At 55.3% G+C, this 15,738-nt stretch overlaps 1 protein-coding gene across 1 annotated transcript in view; it reads right to left on the bottom strand.

Annotated features, from left to right (window-relative positions):
• The window catches only part of LOC128688504 (uncharacterized), a 436,494-nt gene that overhangs the window by 409,919 nt on the left and 10,837 nt on the right, over nt 1–15,738 (bottom strand). The window lies entirely within an intron of this gene.

The following is a 15,738-nucleotide window of genomic DNA, read 5'->3' as shown; positions in this document are numbered from 1 at the left end:
CACCTCAGCCACCACCTGCACTCACCCTGCCACTCATACATGGTCTTGACACCCCAGCCACCACCTGCACTCACCCTGCCACTCATACATGGTCTTGACACCCCAGCCACCACCTGCACTCACCCTGCCACTCATGCGTGGTCTTGACACCCCAGCTACCACCTGCACTCACCCTGCCACTCATGCATGGTCTTGACACCCCAGCCACCACCTGCACTCACCCTGCCACTCATACATGGTCTTGACACCCCAGCCACCACCTGCACTCACCCTGCCACTCATGCATGGTCTTGACACCCCAGCCACCACCTGCACTCACCCTGCCACTCATGCATGGTCTTGACACCCCAGCTACCACCTGCACTCACCCTGCCACTCATGCATGGTCTTGACACCCCAGCCACCACCTGCACTCACCCTGCCACTCATGCATGGTCTTGACACCCCAGCCACCACCTGCACTCACCCTGCCACTCATACATGGTCTTGACACCCCAGCTACCACCTGCACTCACCCTGCCACTCATGCATGGTCTTGACACCCCAGCCACCACCTGCACTCACCCTGCCACTCATGCATGGTCTTGACACCCCAGCCACCACCTGCACTCACCCTGCCACTCATACATGGTCTTGACACCCCAGCCACCACCTGCACTCACCCTGCCACTCATGCATGGTCTTGACACCCCAGCCACCACCTGCACTCACCCTGCCACTCATGCATGGTCTTGACACCCCAGCCACCACCTGCACTCACCCTGCCACTCATGCATGGTCTTGACACCCCAGCCACCACCTGCACTCACCCTGCCACTCATGCATGGTCTTGACACCCCAGCCACCACCTGCACTCACCCTGCCACTCATGCATGGTCTTGACACCCCAGCTACCACCTGCACTCACCCTGCCACTCATGCATGGTCTTGACACCCCAGCCACCACCTGCACTCACCCTGCCACTCATGCATGGTCTTGACACCCCAGCTACCACCTGCACTCACCCTGCCACTCATACATGGTCTTGACACCCCAGCTACCACCTGCACTCACCCTGCCACTCATGCATGGTCTTGACACCCCAGTCACCACCGGCACTCACCCTGCCACTCATGCATGGTCTTGACACCCCAGCCACCACCTGCACTCACCCTGCCACTCATGCATGGTCTTGACACCCCAGCCACCACCTGCACTCACCCTGCCACTCATACATGGTCTTGACACCCCAGCCACCACCTGCACTCACCCTGCCACTCATGCATGGTCTTGACACCCCAGCCACCACCTGCACTCACCCTGCCACTCATGCATGGTCTTGACACCCCAGCTACCACCTGCACTCACCCTGCCACTCATGCATGGTCTTGACACCCCAGCCACCACCTGCACTCACCCTGCCACTCATGCATGGTCTTGACACCCCAGCCACCACCTGCACTCACCCTGCCACTCATGCATGGTCTTGACACCCCAGTCACCACCGGCACTCACCCTGCCACTCATGCATGGTCTTGACACCCCAGCCACCACCTGCACTCGCCCTGTCACTCATGCATGGTCTTGACACCCCAGCCACCACCTGCACTCACCCTGCCACTCATGCATGGTCTTGACACACCAGCCACCACCTGCACTCACCCTGCCACTCATGCATGGTCTTGACACCCCAGCCACCACCTGCACTCACCCTGCCACTCATGCATGGTCTTGACACCCCAGCCACCACCTGCACTCACCCTGCCACTCATGCATGGTCTTGACACCCCAGCCACCACCTGCACTCACCCTGCCACTCATGCATGGTCTTGACACCCCAGCCACCACCTGCACTCACCCTGCCACTCATGCATGGTCTTGACACCCCAGCTACCACCTGCACTCACCCTGCCACTCATGCATGGTCTTGACACCCCAGCCACCACCTGCACTCACCCTGCCACTCATGCATGGTCTTGACACCCCAGCTACCACCTGCACTCACCCTGCCACTCATGCATGGTCTTGACACCCCAGCTACCACCTGCACTCACCCTGCCACTCATGCATGGTCTTGACACCCCAGTCACCACCGGCACTCACCCTGCCACTCATGCATGGTCTTGACACCCCAGCCACCACCTGCACTCACCCTGCCACTCATGCATGGTCTTGACACCCCAGCCACCACCTGCACTCACCCTGCCACTCATGCGTGGTCTTGACACCCCAGTCACCACCTGCACTCACCCTGCCACTCATGCATGGTCTTGACACCCCAGCCACCACCTGCACTCACCCTGCCACTCATGCATGGTCTTGACACCCCAGCTACCACCTGCACTCACCCTGCCACTCATGCATGGTCTTGACACCCCAGCTACCACCTGCACTCACCCTGCCACTCATGCATGGTCTTGACACCCCAGCTACCACCTGCACTCACCCTGCCACTCATGCATGGTCTTTACACCCCAGTCACCACCGGCACTCACCCTGCCACTCATGCATGGTCTTGACACCCCAGCCACCACCTGCACTCGCCCTGTCACTCATGCATGGTCTTGACACCCCAGCCACCACCTGCACTCACCCTGCCACTCATGCATGGTCTTGACACCCCAGTCACCACCGGCACTCACCCTGCCACTCATGCATGGTCTTGACACCCCAGCTACCACCTGCACTCACCCTGCCACTCATGCATGGTCTTGACACCCCAGTCATCACCGGCACTCACCCTGCCACTCATGCATGGTCTTGACACCCCAGCTACCACCTGCACTCACCCTGCCACTCATGCATGGTCTTGACACCCCAGCTACCACCTGCACTCACCCTGCCACTCATGCATGGTCTTGACACCCCAGCTATCACCTGCACTCACCCTGCCACTCATGCATGGTCTTGACACCCCAGCCATCACCTGCACTCACCCTGCCACTCATGCATGGTCTTGACACCCCAGCCACCACCTGCACTCACCCTGCCACTCATGCATGGTCTTGACACCTCAGCCACCACCTGCACTCACCCTGCCACTCATGCATGGTCTTGACACCTCAGCCACCACCTGCACTCACCCTGCCACTCATGCATGGTCTTGACACCTCAGCCACCACCTACACTCACCCTGCCACTCATGCATGGTCTTGACACCTCAGCCACCACCTGCATTCACCCTGCCACTCATGCATGGTCTTGACACCCCAGTCACCACCTGCACTCACCCTGCCACTCATGCATGGTCTTGACACCCCAGCCACCACCTGCACTCACCCTGCCACTCATGCATGGTCTTGACACCCCAGCCACCACCTGCACTCACCCTGCCACTCATGCATGGTCTTGACACCCCAGTCACCACCTGCACTCACCCTGCCACTCATGCATGGTCTTGACACCCCAGCCATCACCTGCACTCACCCTGCCACTCATGCATGGTCTTGACACCCCAGCCACCACCTGCACTCACCCTGCCACTCATGCATGGTCTTGACACCCCAGTCACCACCTGCACTCACCCTGCCACTCATGCATGGTCTTGACACCCCAGTCACCACCTGCACTCACCCTGCCACTCATGCATGGTCTTGACACCCCAGTCTCCACCTGCACTCACCCTGCCACTCATGCATGGTCTTGAACCATTCACTTCCTGTTGTTGACAGTATCTCTGAAACAAGATGTTTCTCATTCAGAGCCATAATTATCATTTATCACCTATATTTTGCAGTGCAAAATATAGGTAACATTTAACAGATGTTTATTTTTCAGTCTTTTAACAGACTGTTAAATTTGCCGTTATAAGCAACATCACTATCACGAATCTCAGCTCTGTCTTGGTTTTTAATCAAAACTAGATGCTTGTTTCCTTATTATAGTGTCAACTGTTGTTTCTTCAGGCCATGAGAGACTTGATCTTGACTGTCTCCTCACTTCCCTCTGTCCTTATGTACTGTAACATGAGAGTGTCTTCCTGTTTCTCTCTCACTCACAACCTGATCATGACACAAGACGGTAAGAAACAAGTCTAGTTGCATTCTCAACTTGTGGGTTATTTAGTAAACATTACTACATTCATTTTTTTTTCACTGATATACTTTTTTGTGTGGAGTCTCAAAGATAATCCACATGGATAACTTAATTTTCCACCGCTGAAACTCTCATCATTACCACAATATCACTGCCATCACTACTCTCACCATCATCGCAGTTCATCATCATCATCACCATCTCTTCCACCAACAATGTAACCCTCCATCACAACACCAACATAACCTACTTCCTGCGCCACCTCTCTCACCGTCAACAAGTCAACACTACCACTATTCTCTGCTGTGTGAACGTCCTTCCTCAACACATGACAAACGCTTGTACATGCAGACGTGTGTGCAAGTGTGATCATCCCATCACCACATTAACCGAACTTCTTGATTCATCACCAATATTTTCAAAAGGAATTTCCTTGTCAGCAGTGTGCACACCTGCTGCGCCATGTGTGGAGACGCTGTGTCTCGACAAGTGCGCACCTGCTGCGCCATGTGTGGAGACGCTGTGTCTCGACAAGTGCGCACCTGCTGCGCCATGTGTGGAGACGCTGTGTCTCGACAAGTGCGCACCTGCTGTGCCATGTGTGGAGACGCTGTACCTCGACAAGTGCGCACCTGCTGCGCCATGTGTGGAGACGCTGTACCTCGACAAGTGCGCACCTGCTGCGCCATGTGTGGAGACGCTGTGTCTCGACAAGTGCGCACCTGCTGCGCCATGTGTGGAGACGCTGTACCTCGACAAGTGCGCACCTGCTGCGCCATGTGTGGAGACGCTGTGTCTCGACAAGTGCGCACCTGCTGCGCCATGTGTGGAGACGCTGTGTCTCGACAAGTGCGCACCTGCTGCGCCATGTGTGGAGACGCTGTGTCTCGACAAGTGCGCACCTGCTGCGCCATGTGTGGAGACGCTGTGTCTCGACAAGTGCGCACCTGCTGCGCCATGTGTGGAGACGCTGTGTCTCGACAAGTGCGCACCTGCTGCGCCATGTGTGGAGACGCTGTACCTCGACAAGTGCGCACCTGCTGCGCCATGTGTGGAGACGCTGTGTCTCGACAAGTGCGCACCTGCTGCGCCATGTGTGGAGACGCTGTGTCTCGACAAGTGCGCACCTGCTGCGCCATGTGTGGAGACGCTGTACCTCGACAAGTGCGCACCTGCTGCGCCATGTGTGGAGACGCTGTACCTCGACAAGTGCGCACCTGCTGCGCCATGTGTGGAGACGCTGTGTCTCGACAAGTGCGCACCTGCTGCGCCATGTGTGGAGACGCTGTGTCTCGACAAGTGCGCACCTGCTGCGCCATGTGTGGAGACGCTGTGTCTCGACAAGTGCGCACCTGCTGCGCCATGTGTGGAGACGCTGTACCTCGACAAGTGCGCACCTGCTGCGCAATGTGTGGAGACGCTGTGTCTCGACAAGTGCGCACCTGCTGCGCCATGTGTGGAGACGCTGTACCTCGACAAGTGCGCACCTGCTGCGCCATGTGTGGAGACGCTATGTCTCGACAAGTGCGCACCTGCTGCGTTATGTGTGGAGACGCTGTGTCTCGACAAGTGCGCACCTGCTGCGCCATGTGTGGAGACGCTGTACCTCGACAAGTGCGCACCTGCTGCGCCATGTGTGGAGACGCTGTACCTCGACAAGTGCGCACCTGCTGCGCCATGTGTGGAGACGCTGTACCTCGACAAGTGCGCACCTGCTGCGCCATGTGTGGAGACGCTGTACCTCGACAAGTGCGCACCTGCTGCGCCATGTGTGGAGACGCTGTACCTCGACAAGTGCGCACCTGCTGCGTCATGTGTGGAGACGCTGTACCTCGACAAGTGCGCACCTGCTGCGCCATGTGTGGAGACGCTGTACCTCGACAAGTGCGCACCTGCTGCGTTATGTGTGGAGACGTTGTACCTCGACAAGTGCGCACCTGCTGCGTTATGTGTGGAGACGCTGTACCTCGACAAGTGCGCACCTGCTGCGCCATGTGTGGAAACGCTGTGCCTCGACAAGTGCGCACCTGCTGCGCCATGTGTGGAGACGCTGTACCTCGACAAGTGCGCACCTGCTGCACCATGTGTGGAGACGCTCTACCTCGACAAGTGCGCACTTGCTGCACCATGTGTGGAGACGCTGTACCTCGACAAGTGCGCACTTGCTGCACCATGTGTGGAGACGCTGTACCTCGACAAGTGCGCACTTGCTGCACCATGTGTGGAGACGCTGTACCTCGACAAGTGCGCACTTGCTGCACCATGTGTGGAGACGCTGTACCTCGACAAGTGCGCACTTGCTGCACCATGTGTGGAGACGCTGTACCTCGACAAGTGCGCACTTGCTGCACCATGTGTGGAGACGCTGCACCTCGACAAGTGCGCACTTGCTGCACCATGTGTGGAGACGCTGTACCTCGACAAGTGCGCATTTGCTGCACCATGTGTGGAGACGCTGTACCTCGAGAAGTGCGCACTTGCTGCACCATGTGTGGAGACGCTGTACCTCGACAAGTGCGCACTTGCTGCACCATGTGTGGAGACGCTGTACCTCGACAAGTGCGCACTTGCTGCACCATGTGTGGAGACGCTGTACCTCGACAAGTGCGCACTTGCTGCACCATGTGTGGAGACGCTGTACCTCGACAAGTGCGCACCTGCTGCGCCATGTGTGGAGACGCTGTACCTCGACAAGTGCGCACCTGCTGCGCCATGTGTGGAGACGCTGTACCTCGACAAGTGCGCACCTGCTGCGTCATGTGTGGAGACGCTGTACCTCGACAAGTGCGCACCTGCTGCGCCATGTGTGGAGACGCTGTACCTCGACAAGTGCGCACCTTCTGCGCCATGTGTGGAGACGCTGTACCTCGACAAGTGCGGACCTGCTGCGTTGTGTGGAGACGCTGTACCTCGACAAGTGCGCACCTGCTGCGCCATGTGTGGAGACGCTGTACCTCGACAAGTGCGCACCTGCTGCGCCATGTGTGGAGACGCTGTACCTCGACAAGTGCGCACCTGCTGCGCCATGTGTGGAGACGCTGTACCTCGACAAGTGCGCACTTGCTGCACCATGTGTGGAGACGCTGTACCTCGACAAGTGCGCACTTGCTGCACCATGTGTGGAGACGCTGTACCTCGACAAGTGCGCACTTGCTGCACCATGTGTGGAGACGCTCTACCTCGACAAGTGCGCACTTGCTGCACCATGTGTGGAGACGCTGTACCTCGACAAGTGCGCACTTGCTGCACCATGTGTGGAGACGCTGTACCTCGACAAGTGCGCACTTGCTGCGTCATGTGTGGAGACGCTGTACCTCGACAAGTGCGCACCTGCTGCGCCATGTGTGGAGACGCTGTACCTCGACAAGTGCGCACCTTCTGCGCCATGTGTGGAGACGCTGTACCTCGACAAGTGCGGACCTGCTGCGTTGTGTGGAGACGCTGTACCTCGACAAGTGCGCACCTGCTGCGCCATGTGTGGAGACGCTGTACCTCGACAAGTGCGCACCTGCTGCGCCATGTGTGGAGACGCTGTACCTCGACAAGTGCGCACCTGCTGCGCCATGTGTGGAGACGCTGTACCTCGACAAGTGCGCACTTGCTGCACCATGTGTGGAGACGCTGTACCTCGACAAGTGCGCACTTGCTGCACCATGTGTGGAGACGCTGTACCTCGACAAGTGCGCACTTGCTGCACCATGTGTGGAGACGCTCTACCTCGACAAGTGCGCACTTGCTGCACCATGTGTGGAGACGCTGTACCTCGACAAGTGCGCACTTGCTGCACCATGTGTGGAGACGCTGTACCTCGACAAGTGCGCACTTGCTGCACCATGTGTGGAGACGCTGTACCTCGACAAGTGCGCACTTGCTGCACCATGTGTGGAGACGCTGTACCTCGACAAGTGCGCACTTGCTGCACCATGTGTGGAGACGCTGTACCTCGACAAGTGCGCACCTGCTGCACCATGTGTGGAGACGCTGTACCTCGACAAGTGCGCACTTGCTGCACCATGTATGGAGACGCTGTACCTCGACAAGTGCGCACTTGCAGCACCATGTGTGGAGACGCTGTACCTCGACAAGTGCGCACTTGCTGCACCATGTGTGGAGACGCTGTACCTCGACAAGTGCGCACTTGCTGCACCATGTGTGGAGACGCTGTACCTCGACAAGTGCGCACTTGCTGCACCATGTGTGGAGACGATGTACCTCGACAAGTGCGCACTTGCTGCACCATGTGTGGAGACGCTGTACCTCGACAAGTGCGCACTTGATGCACCATGTGTGGAGACCACTTGTCAACAAGCGCACACCGGCTGCGTCTTGTGTGGAGACGCTCCCGCTGCGTCATGTGTGGAGACGTTCTCGCTGCGTCATGTGTGGAGACGCTCCCGCTTCGTCATGTGTGGAGACGCTCCCGCTGCGTCATGTGTGGAGACGCTCCCGCTGCGTCATGTGTGGAGACGCTCCCGCTGCGTCATGTGTGGAGACGCTCCCGCTGCGTCATGTGTGGAGACGCTCTCGCTGCGTCATGTGTGGAGACGCTCCTGCTGCGTCATGTGTGGAGACGCTCCCGCTGCCTCATGTGTGGAGACGCTCCCGCTGCGTCATGTGTGGAGACGCTCCCGCTGCGTCATGTGTGGAGACGCTCCCGCTGCGTCATGTGTGGAGACGCTCCCGCTGCGTCATGTGTGGAGACGCTCCCGCTGCCTCATGTGTGGAGACGCTCCCGCTGCCTCATGTGTGGAGACGCTCCCGCTGCGTTATGTGTGGAGACGCTCCCGCTGCCTCATGTGTGGAGACGCTCCCGCTGCCTCATGTGTGGAGACGCTCCCGCTGCCTCATGTGTGGAGACGCTCCCGCTGCGTCATGTGTGGAGACGCTCCCGCTGCCTCATGTGTGGAGACGCTCCCGCTGCGTCATGTGTGGCGACCCTCCCGCTGCCTCATGTGTGGAGACGCTCCCGCTGCCTCATGTGTGGAGACGCTCCCGCTGCGTCATGTGTGGAGACGCTCCCGCTGCCTCATGTGTGGAGACGCTCCCGCTGCCTCATGTGTGGAGACGCTCCCGCTGCGTCATGTGTGGAGACGCTCCCGCTGCGTCATGTGTGGAGACGCTCCCGCTGCGTCATGTGTGGAGACGCTCCCGCTGCGTCATGTGTGGAGACGCTCCCGCTGCGTCATGTGTGGAGACGCTCCCGCTGCCTCATGTGTGGAGACGCTCCTGCTGCCTCATGTGTGGAGACGCTCCCGCTGCCTCATGTGTGGAGACGCTCCCGCTGCGTCATGTGTGGAGACGCTCCCGCTGCCTCATGTGTGGAGACGCTCCCGCTGCCTCATGTGTGGAGACGCTCCCGCTGCGTCATGTGTGGAGACGCTCCCGCTGCGTCATGTGTGGAGACGCTCCCGCTGCCTCATGTGTGGAGACGCTCCCGCTGCCTCATGTGTGGAGACGCTCCCGCTGCCTCATGTGTGGAGACGCTCCCGCTGCGTCATGTGTGGAGACGCTCCCGCTGCCTCATGTGTGGAGACGCTCCCGCTGCGTCATGTGTGGAGACGCTCCCGCTGCCTCATGTGTGGAGACGCTCCCGCTGCGTCATGTGTGGAGACGCTCCCGCTGCGTCATGTGTGGAGACGCTCCCGCTGCCTCATGTGAGGAGACGCTGTTACCTGGAGGTTATTCCGGGGATCAACGCCCCCGCGGCCCGGTCCTTGACCAGGCCTCCCGATGGATCAGGGCCTGATCAACTAGGCTGTTACTGCTGGCCGCACGCAGTCCAACGTACGAGCCACAGCCCGGCTGATCCGGCACTGACTTTAAGTATCTGTCCAGCTCTCTCTTGAAGGCAGCCAGGGGCTTATTGGCAATTCCCCTAATGCTTGATGGGAGGCTGTTGAACAGTTTTGGGCCCCGGACACTTATGGTGTTTTCTCTTAGTGTACCAATGGCGCCCCTACTTTTTATTGGCGGCATTTTGCATCGCCTGCCCAGTCTTTTACTTTCGTAGGGAGTGATTTCTGTGTGCAGATTTGGGACCATTCCTTCCAAGATTTTACAAGTGTAGATTATGATATATCTCTCCCTCCTGCGTTCCAACGAGTACAAGTCAAGTGCTTCCAAGCGTTCCCAGTAGTTAAGGTGCTTGACAGAACTTATACGTGCAGTAAAGGATCTCTGTACACTCTCTAGATCTGCGATTTCACCTGCTTTGTATGGAGATGTTAATGTACAGCAGTATTCCAGCCTAGAGAGAACAAGTGATTTGAAAAGGATCATCATGGGCTTGGCATCTCTCGTTTTGAAAGTTCTCATTATCCATCCTATCATTTTCTTTGCACGTGCTCAACGTTAGTTTTTAACCTAGTACTCAACGTCAATTTTTAACATGGTACTCAACGTCAGTTTTAACCTGGTGCTCAACGTCAGTTTTAACCAGGTACTCAACGTCAATTTTTAACGTGGTACTCAACGTTAGTTTTTAACCTGGTACTCAACGTCAATTTTTAACCTGGTTCTCAACGTTAGTTTATAACCTGGTACTCAACGTTAATTTTTAACGTGGTACTCAACGTCAGTTTTTAAGGTGGTACTCAACGTCAGTTTTTAACCTTGTACTCAACGTCACTTTTTAACCTTGTACTCAACGTCAGTTTTTAACGTGGTACTCAACGTGAGTTTTTAACCTGGTACTCAACGTCAATTTTTAACCTAGTACTCAAAGTCAATTTTTAACCTAGTAATCAACGTCAATTTTTAACCTAGTAATCAACGTCAATTTTTAACCTAGTAATCAACGTCAATTTTTAACCTAGTAAGCAACGTCAATTTTTAACCTGGTACTCAACGTAAATTTTTAACCTAGTAATCAACGTCAATTTTTAACCTAGTAATCAATATCAATTTTTAATCTGGTACTCAAAGTCAATTTTTAACCTAGTAATCAACATCAATTTTTAACCTAGTAATCAACGTCAATTTTTAACCTAGTAATCAACGTCAATTTTTAACCTAGTAAGCAACGTCAATTTTTAACCTGGTACTCAACGTAAATTTTTAACCTAGTAATCAACGTCAATTTTTAACCTAGTAATCAATATCAATTTTTAACCTGGTACTCAACGTCAATTTTTAACCTAGTAATCAACGTCAATTTTTAACCTAGTAATCAATATCAATTTTTAACCTGGTACTCAACGTCAATTTTTAACCTAGTAATCAACGTCAATTTTTAACCTAGTACTCAACGTCAATTTTTAACCTAGTAATCAACGTCAATTTTTAACCTAGTAATCAACGTCAATTTTTAACCTGGTACTCAACGTCAATTTTTAACTTAGTAATCAACGTCAATTTTTAACCTAGTAATCAACGTCAATTTTTAACCTAGCAATCAACGTCAATTTTTAACCTAGTAATCAACGTCAATTTTTAACCTAGTAATCAACGTCAATTTTTAACCTAGTAATCAACGTCAATTTTTAACCTAGTACTCAACGTCAATTTTTAACCTAGTAATCAACGTCAATTTTTAACCTAGTAATCAACGTCAATTTTTAACCTAGTAATCAACGTCAATTTTTAACCTGGTACTCAAAATCAGTTTCTAATCTATTCATTTTTTCAAATCCTATTTCTTATTAGAAATTAGGTAGGATAATCTGAGCTAGCCTGGTTACGACACGCTGACGTTACGACACACTGACGTAACGACACACTGACGTTACGACACACTGACGTTACGACACACTGACGTAGGTCACATCGAAATACAGCGAGTATTCAACAGCAGAAAAGCAAGTGAAAAAAAAAGTTCACAATATTTCTGGCAACAAGATGGACTCCAGTGTGTGAGACAGTAGTAGTGGACGGGTGTGGTAGCAGTGTGTGAGACAGTAGTAGTGGACGGGTGTGGTAGCAGTGTGTGAGACAGTAGTAGTGGACGGGCGTGGTAGCAGTGTGTGAGACAGTAGTAGTGGACGGGCGTGGTAGCAGTGTGTGACACAGTAGTAGTGGACGGGTGTGGTAGCAGTGTGTGGGACAGTAGTAGTGGACGGGTGTGGTAGCAGTGTGTGAGACAGTAGTAGTGGACGGGTGTGGTAGCAGTGTGTGAGACAGTAGTAGTGGACGGGTGTGGTAGCAGTGTGTGAGACAGTAGTAGTGGACGGGCGTGGTAGCAGTGTGTGAGACAGTAGTAGTGGACGGGTGTGGTAGCAGTGTGTGAGACAGTAGTAGTGGACGGGTGTGGTAGCAGTGTGTGAGACAGTAGTAGTGGACGGGTGTGGTAGCAGTGTGTGAGACAGTAGTAGTGGACGGGCGTGGTAGCAGTGTGTGAGACAGTAGTAGTGGACGGGTGTGGAAGCAGTGTGTGAGACAGTAGTAGTGGACGGGTGTGGTAGCAGTGTGTGAGACAGTAGTAGTGGACGGGTGTGGTAGCAGTGTGAGAGACAGTAGTAGTGGACGGGTGTGGTAGCAGTGTGTGAGACAGTAGTAGTGGACGGGCGTGGTAGCAGTGTGTGAGACAGTAGTAGTGGACGGGTGTGGTAGCAGTGTGTGAGACAGTAGTAGTGGACGGGCGTGGTAGCAGTGTGTGAGACAGTAGTAGTGGACGGGCGTGGTAGCAGTGCGTAAGACAGTAGTAGTGGACGGGTGTGGTAGCAGTGTGTGAGACAGTAGTAGTGGACGGGCGTGGTAGCAGTGCGTGAGACAGTAGTAGTGGACGGGCGTGGTAGCAGGGTGTGAGACTGTAGTAGTGGACGGGCATGGTAGCAGTGTGTGAGACAGTAGTAGTGGACGGGCGTGGTCGCAGTGTGAGACAGTAGTAGTGGACGGGCGTGGTCGCAGTGTGTGAGACAGTAGTAGTGGACGGGTGTGGTAGCAGTGTGTGAGACAGTAGTAGTGGACGGGCGTGGTCGCAGTGTGTGAGACAGTAACAGTGGACGGGCGTGGTCGCAGTGAGACAGTAGAAGTGGACGGGCGTGGTCGCAGTGTGTGAGACAGTAGTAGTGGACGGGCGTGGTAGCAGTGTATGAGACAGTAGTAGTGGACGAGCGTGGTAGCAGTGTGTGAGACAGTAGTAGTGGACGGGCGTGGTAGCAGTGCGTGAGACAGTAGTAATGGACAGGCGTGGTAGCAGTGCGTGAGACAGTAGTAGTGGACGGGTGTGGTAGCAGTGTGTGAGACAGTAGTAGTGGACGGGCGTGGTAGCAGTGTGTGAGACAGTAGTAGTGGACGGGCGTGGTAGCAATGTGTGAGACAGTAGTAGTGGACGGGTGTGGTAGCAGTGTGTAAGACAGTAGTAGTGGACGGGCGTGGTAGCAGTGTGTGAGACAGTAGCAGTGGACGGGCGTGGTAGCAGGGTGTGAGACAGTAGTAGTGGACGGGCGTGGTCGCAGTGTGTGAGACAGTAGTAGTGGACGGGCGTGGTAGCAGTGCGTGAGACAGTAGTAGTGGACGGGCGTGGTAGCAGTGTGTGAGACAGTAGTAGTGGACGGGTGTGGTAGCAGTGCGTAAGACAGTAGTAGTGGACGGGTGTGGTAGCAGTGTGTGAGACAGTAGTAGTGGACGGGCGTGGTAGCAGTGCGTGAGACAGTAGTAGTGGACGGGCGTGGTAGCAGGGTGTGAGACTGTAGTAGTGGACGGGCATGGTAGCAGTGTGTGAGACAGTAGTAGTGGACGGGCGTGGTCGCAGTGTGAGACAGTAGTAGTGGACGGGCGTGGTCGCAGTGTGTGAGACAGTAGTAGTGGACGGGTGTGGTAGCAGTGTGTGAGACAGTAGTAGTGGACGGGCGTGGTCGCAGTGTGTTGGACAGTAACAGTGGACGGGCGTGGTCGCAGTGTGTGAGACAGTAGTAGTGGACGGGCGTGGTCGCAGTGTGTGAGACAGTAGTAGTGGACGGGCGTGGTAGCAGTGTATGAGACAGTAGTAGTGGACGAGCGTGGTAGCAGTGTGTGAGACAGTAGTGGACGGGCGTGGTAGCAGTGCGTGAGACAGTAGTAGTGGACGGGCGTGGTACCAGTGTGTGAGACAGTAGTAATGGACAGGCGTGGTAGCAGTGCGTGAGACAGTAGTAGTGGACGGGCGTGGTAGCAGTGTGTGAGACAGTAGTAGTGGACGGGCGTGGTAGCAGTGTGTGAGACAGTAGTAGTGGACGGGCGTGGTAGCAATGTGTGAGACAGTAGTAGTGGACGGGTGTGGTAGCAGTGTGTAAGACAGTAGTAGTGGACGGGCGTGGTAGCAGTGTGTGAGACAGTAGCAGTGGACGGGCGTGGTAGCAGGGTGTGAGACAGTAGTAGTGGACGGGCGTGGTCGCAGTGTGTGAGACAGTAGTAGTGGACGGGCGTGGTAGCAGTGCGTGAGACAGTAGTAGTGGACGGGCGTGGTAGAAGTGTGTGAGACAGTAGTAGTGGACAGGCGTGGTAGCAGTGCGTGAGACAGTAGTAGTGGACGGGCGTGGTAGCAGTGTGTGAGACAGTAGTAGTGGACGGGCGTGGTAGCAGTGTGTGAGACAGTAGTAGTGGACGGGCGTGGTAGCAGTGTGTGAGACAGTAGTAGTGGACGGGTGTGGTAGCAGTGTGTGAGACAGTAGTAGTGGACAGGCGTGGTAGCAGGGCGTGAGACAGCAGTAGTGGCCGGGTGTGGTAGCAGTGTGTGAGACAGTAGTAGAGGACGGGCGTGGTAGCAGTGCGTGAGACAGTAGTAGTGGACAGGCTTGGTAGCAGTGTGTGAGACAGTAGTAGTGGACGGGCGTGGTAGCAGTGCGTGAGACAGTAGTAGTGGACGGGCGTGGTAGCAGTGTGTGAGACAGTAGTAGTGGACGAGCGTGGTAGCAGTGCGTGAGACAGTAGTAGTGGACAGGCGTGGTAGCAGTGTGTGAGACAGTAGTAGTGGACGGGCGTGGTATCAGTGTGTGAGACAGTAGTAGTGGACGGGCGTGGTAGCAGTGTGTGAGACAGTAGTAGTGGACGGGTGTGGTAGCAGTGTGTGAGACAGTAGAAGTGGACGGGTGTGGTAGCAGTGTGTGAGACAGTAGTAGTGGACGGGCGTGGTAGCAGTGTGTGAGACAGTAGTAGTGGACGGGCGTGGTAGCAGTGTGTGAGACAGTAGTAGTGGACGGGTGTGGTAGCAGTGTGTGAGACAGTAGTAGTGGACGGGCGTGGTAGCAGTGTGTGAGAGAGTAGTAGTGGACGGGCGTGGTAGCAGTGTGTGAGACAGTAGTAGTGGACGGGAGTGGTAGCAGTGTGTGAGACAGTAGTAGTGGACGGGTGTGGTAGCAGTGTGTGAGACAGTAGTAGTGGACGGGCGTGGTAGCAGTGTGTGAGACAGTAGTAGTGGACGGGCGTGGTAGCAGTGTGTAAGACAGTAGTAGTGGACGGGTGTGGTAGCAGTGTGTGAGACAGTAGTAGTGGACGGGCGTGGTAGCAGTGTGTGAGACAGTAGTAGTGGACGGGCGTGGTAGCAGTGCGTAAGACAGTAGTAGTGGACGGGTGTGGTAGCAGTGTGAGACAGTAGTAGTGGACGGGCGTGGTAGCAGTGCGTGAGACAGTAGTAGTGGACGGGCGTGGTAGCAGGGTGTGAGACTGTAGTAGTGGACGGGCATGGTAGCAGTGTGTGAGACAGTAGTAGTGGACGGGCGTGGTCGCAGTGTGAGACAGTAGTAGTGGACGGGCGTGGTCGCAGTGTGTGAGACAGTAGTAGTGGACGGGTGTGGTAGCAGTGTGTG

This window comes from Cherax quadricarinatus, chromosome 13, assembly GCF_038502225.1.
Source record: "Cherax quadricarinatus isolate ZL_2023a chromosome 13, ASM3850222v1, whole genome shotgun sequence".
Lineage (NCBI taxonomy): Eukaryota > Metazoa > Arthropoda > Malacostraca > Decapoda > Parastacidae > Cherax > Cherax quadricarinatus.
This window is presented reverse-complemented; position numbering and strand designations above follow the sequence as displayed.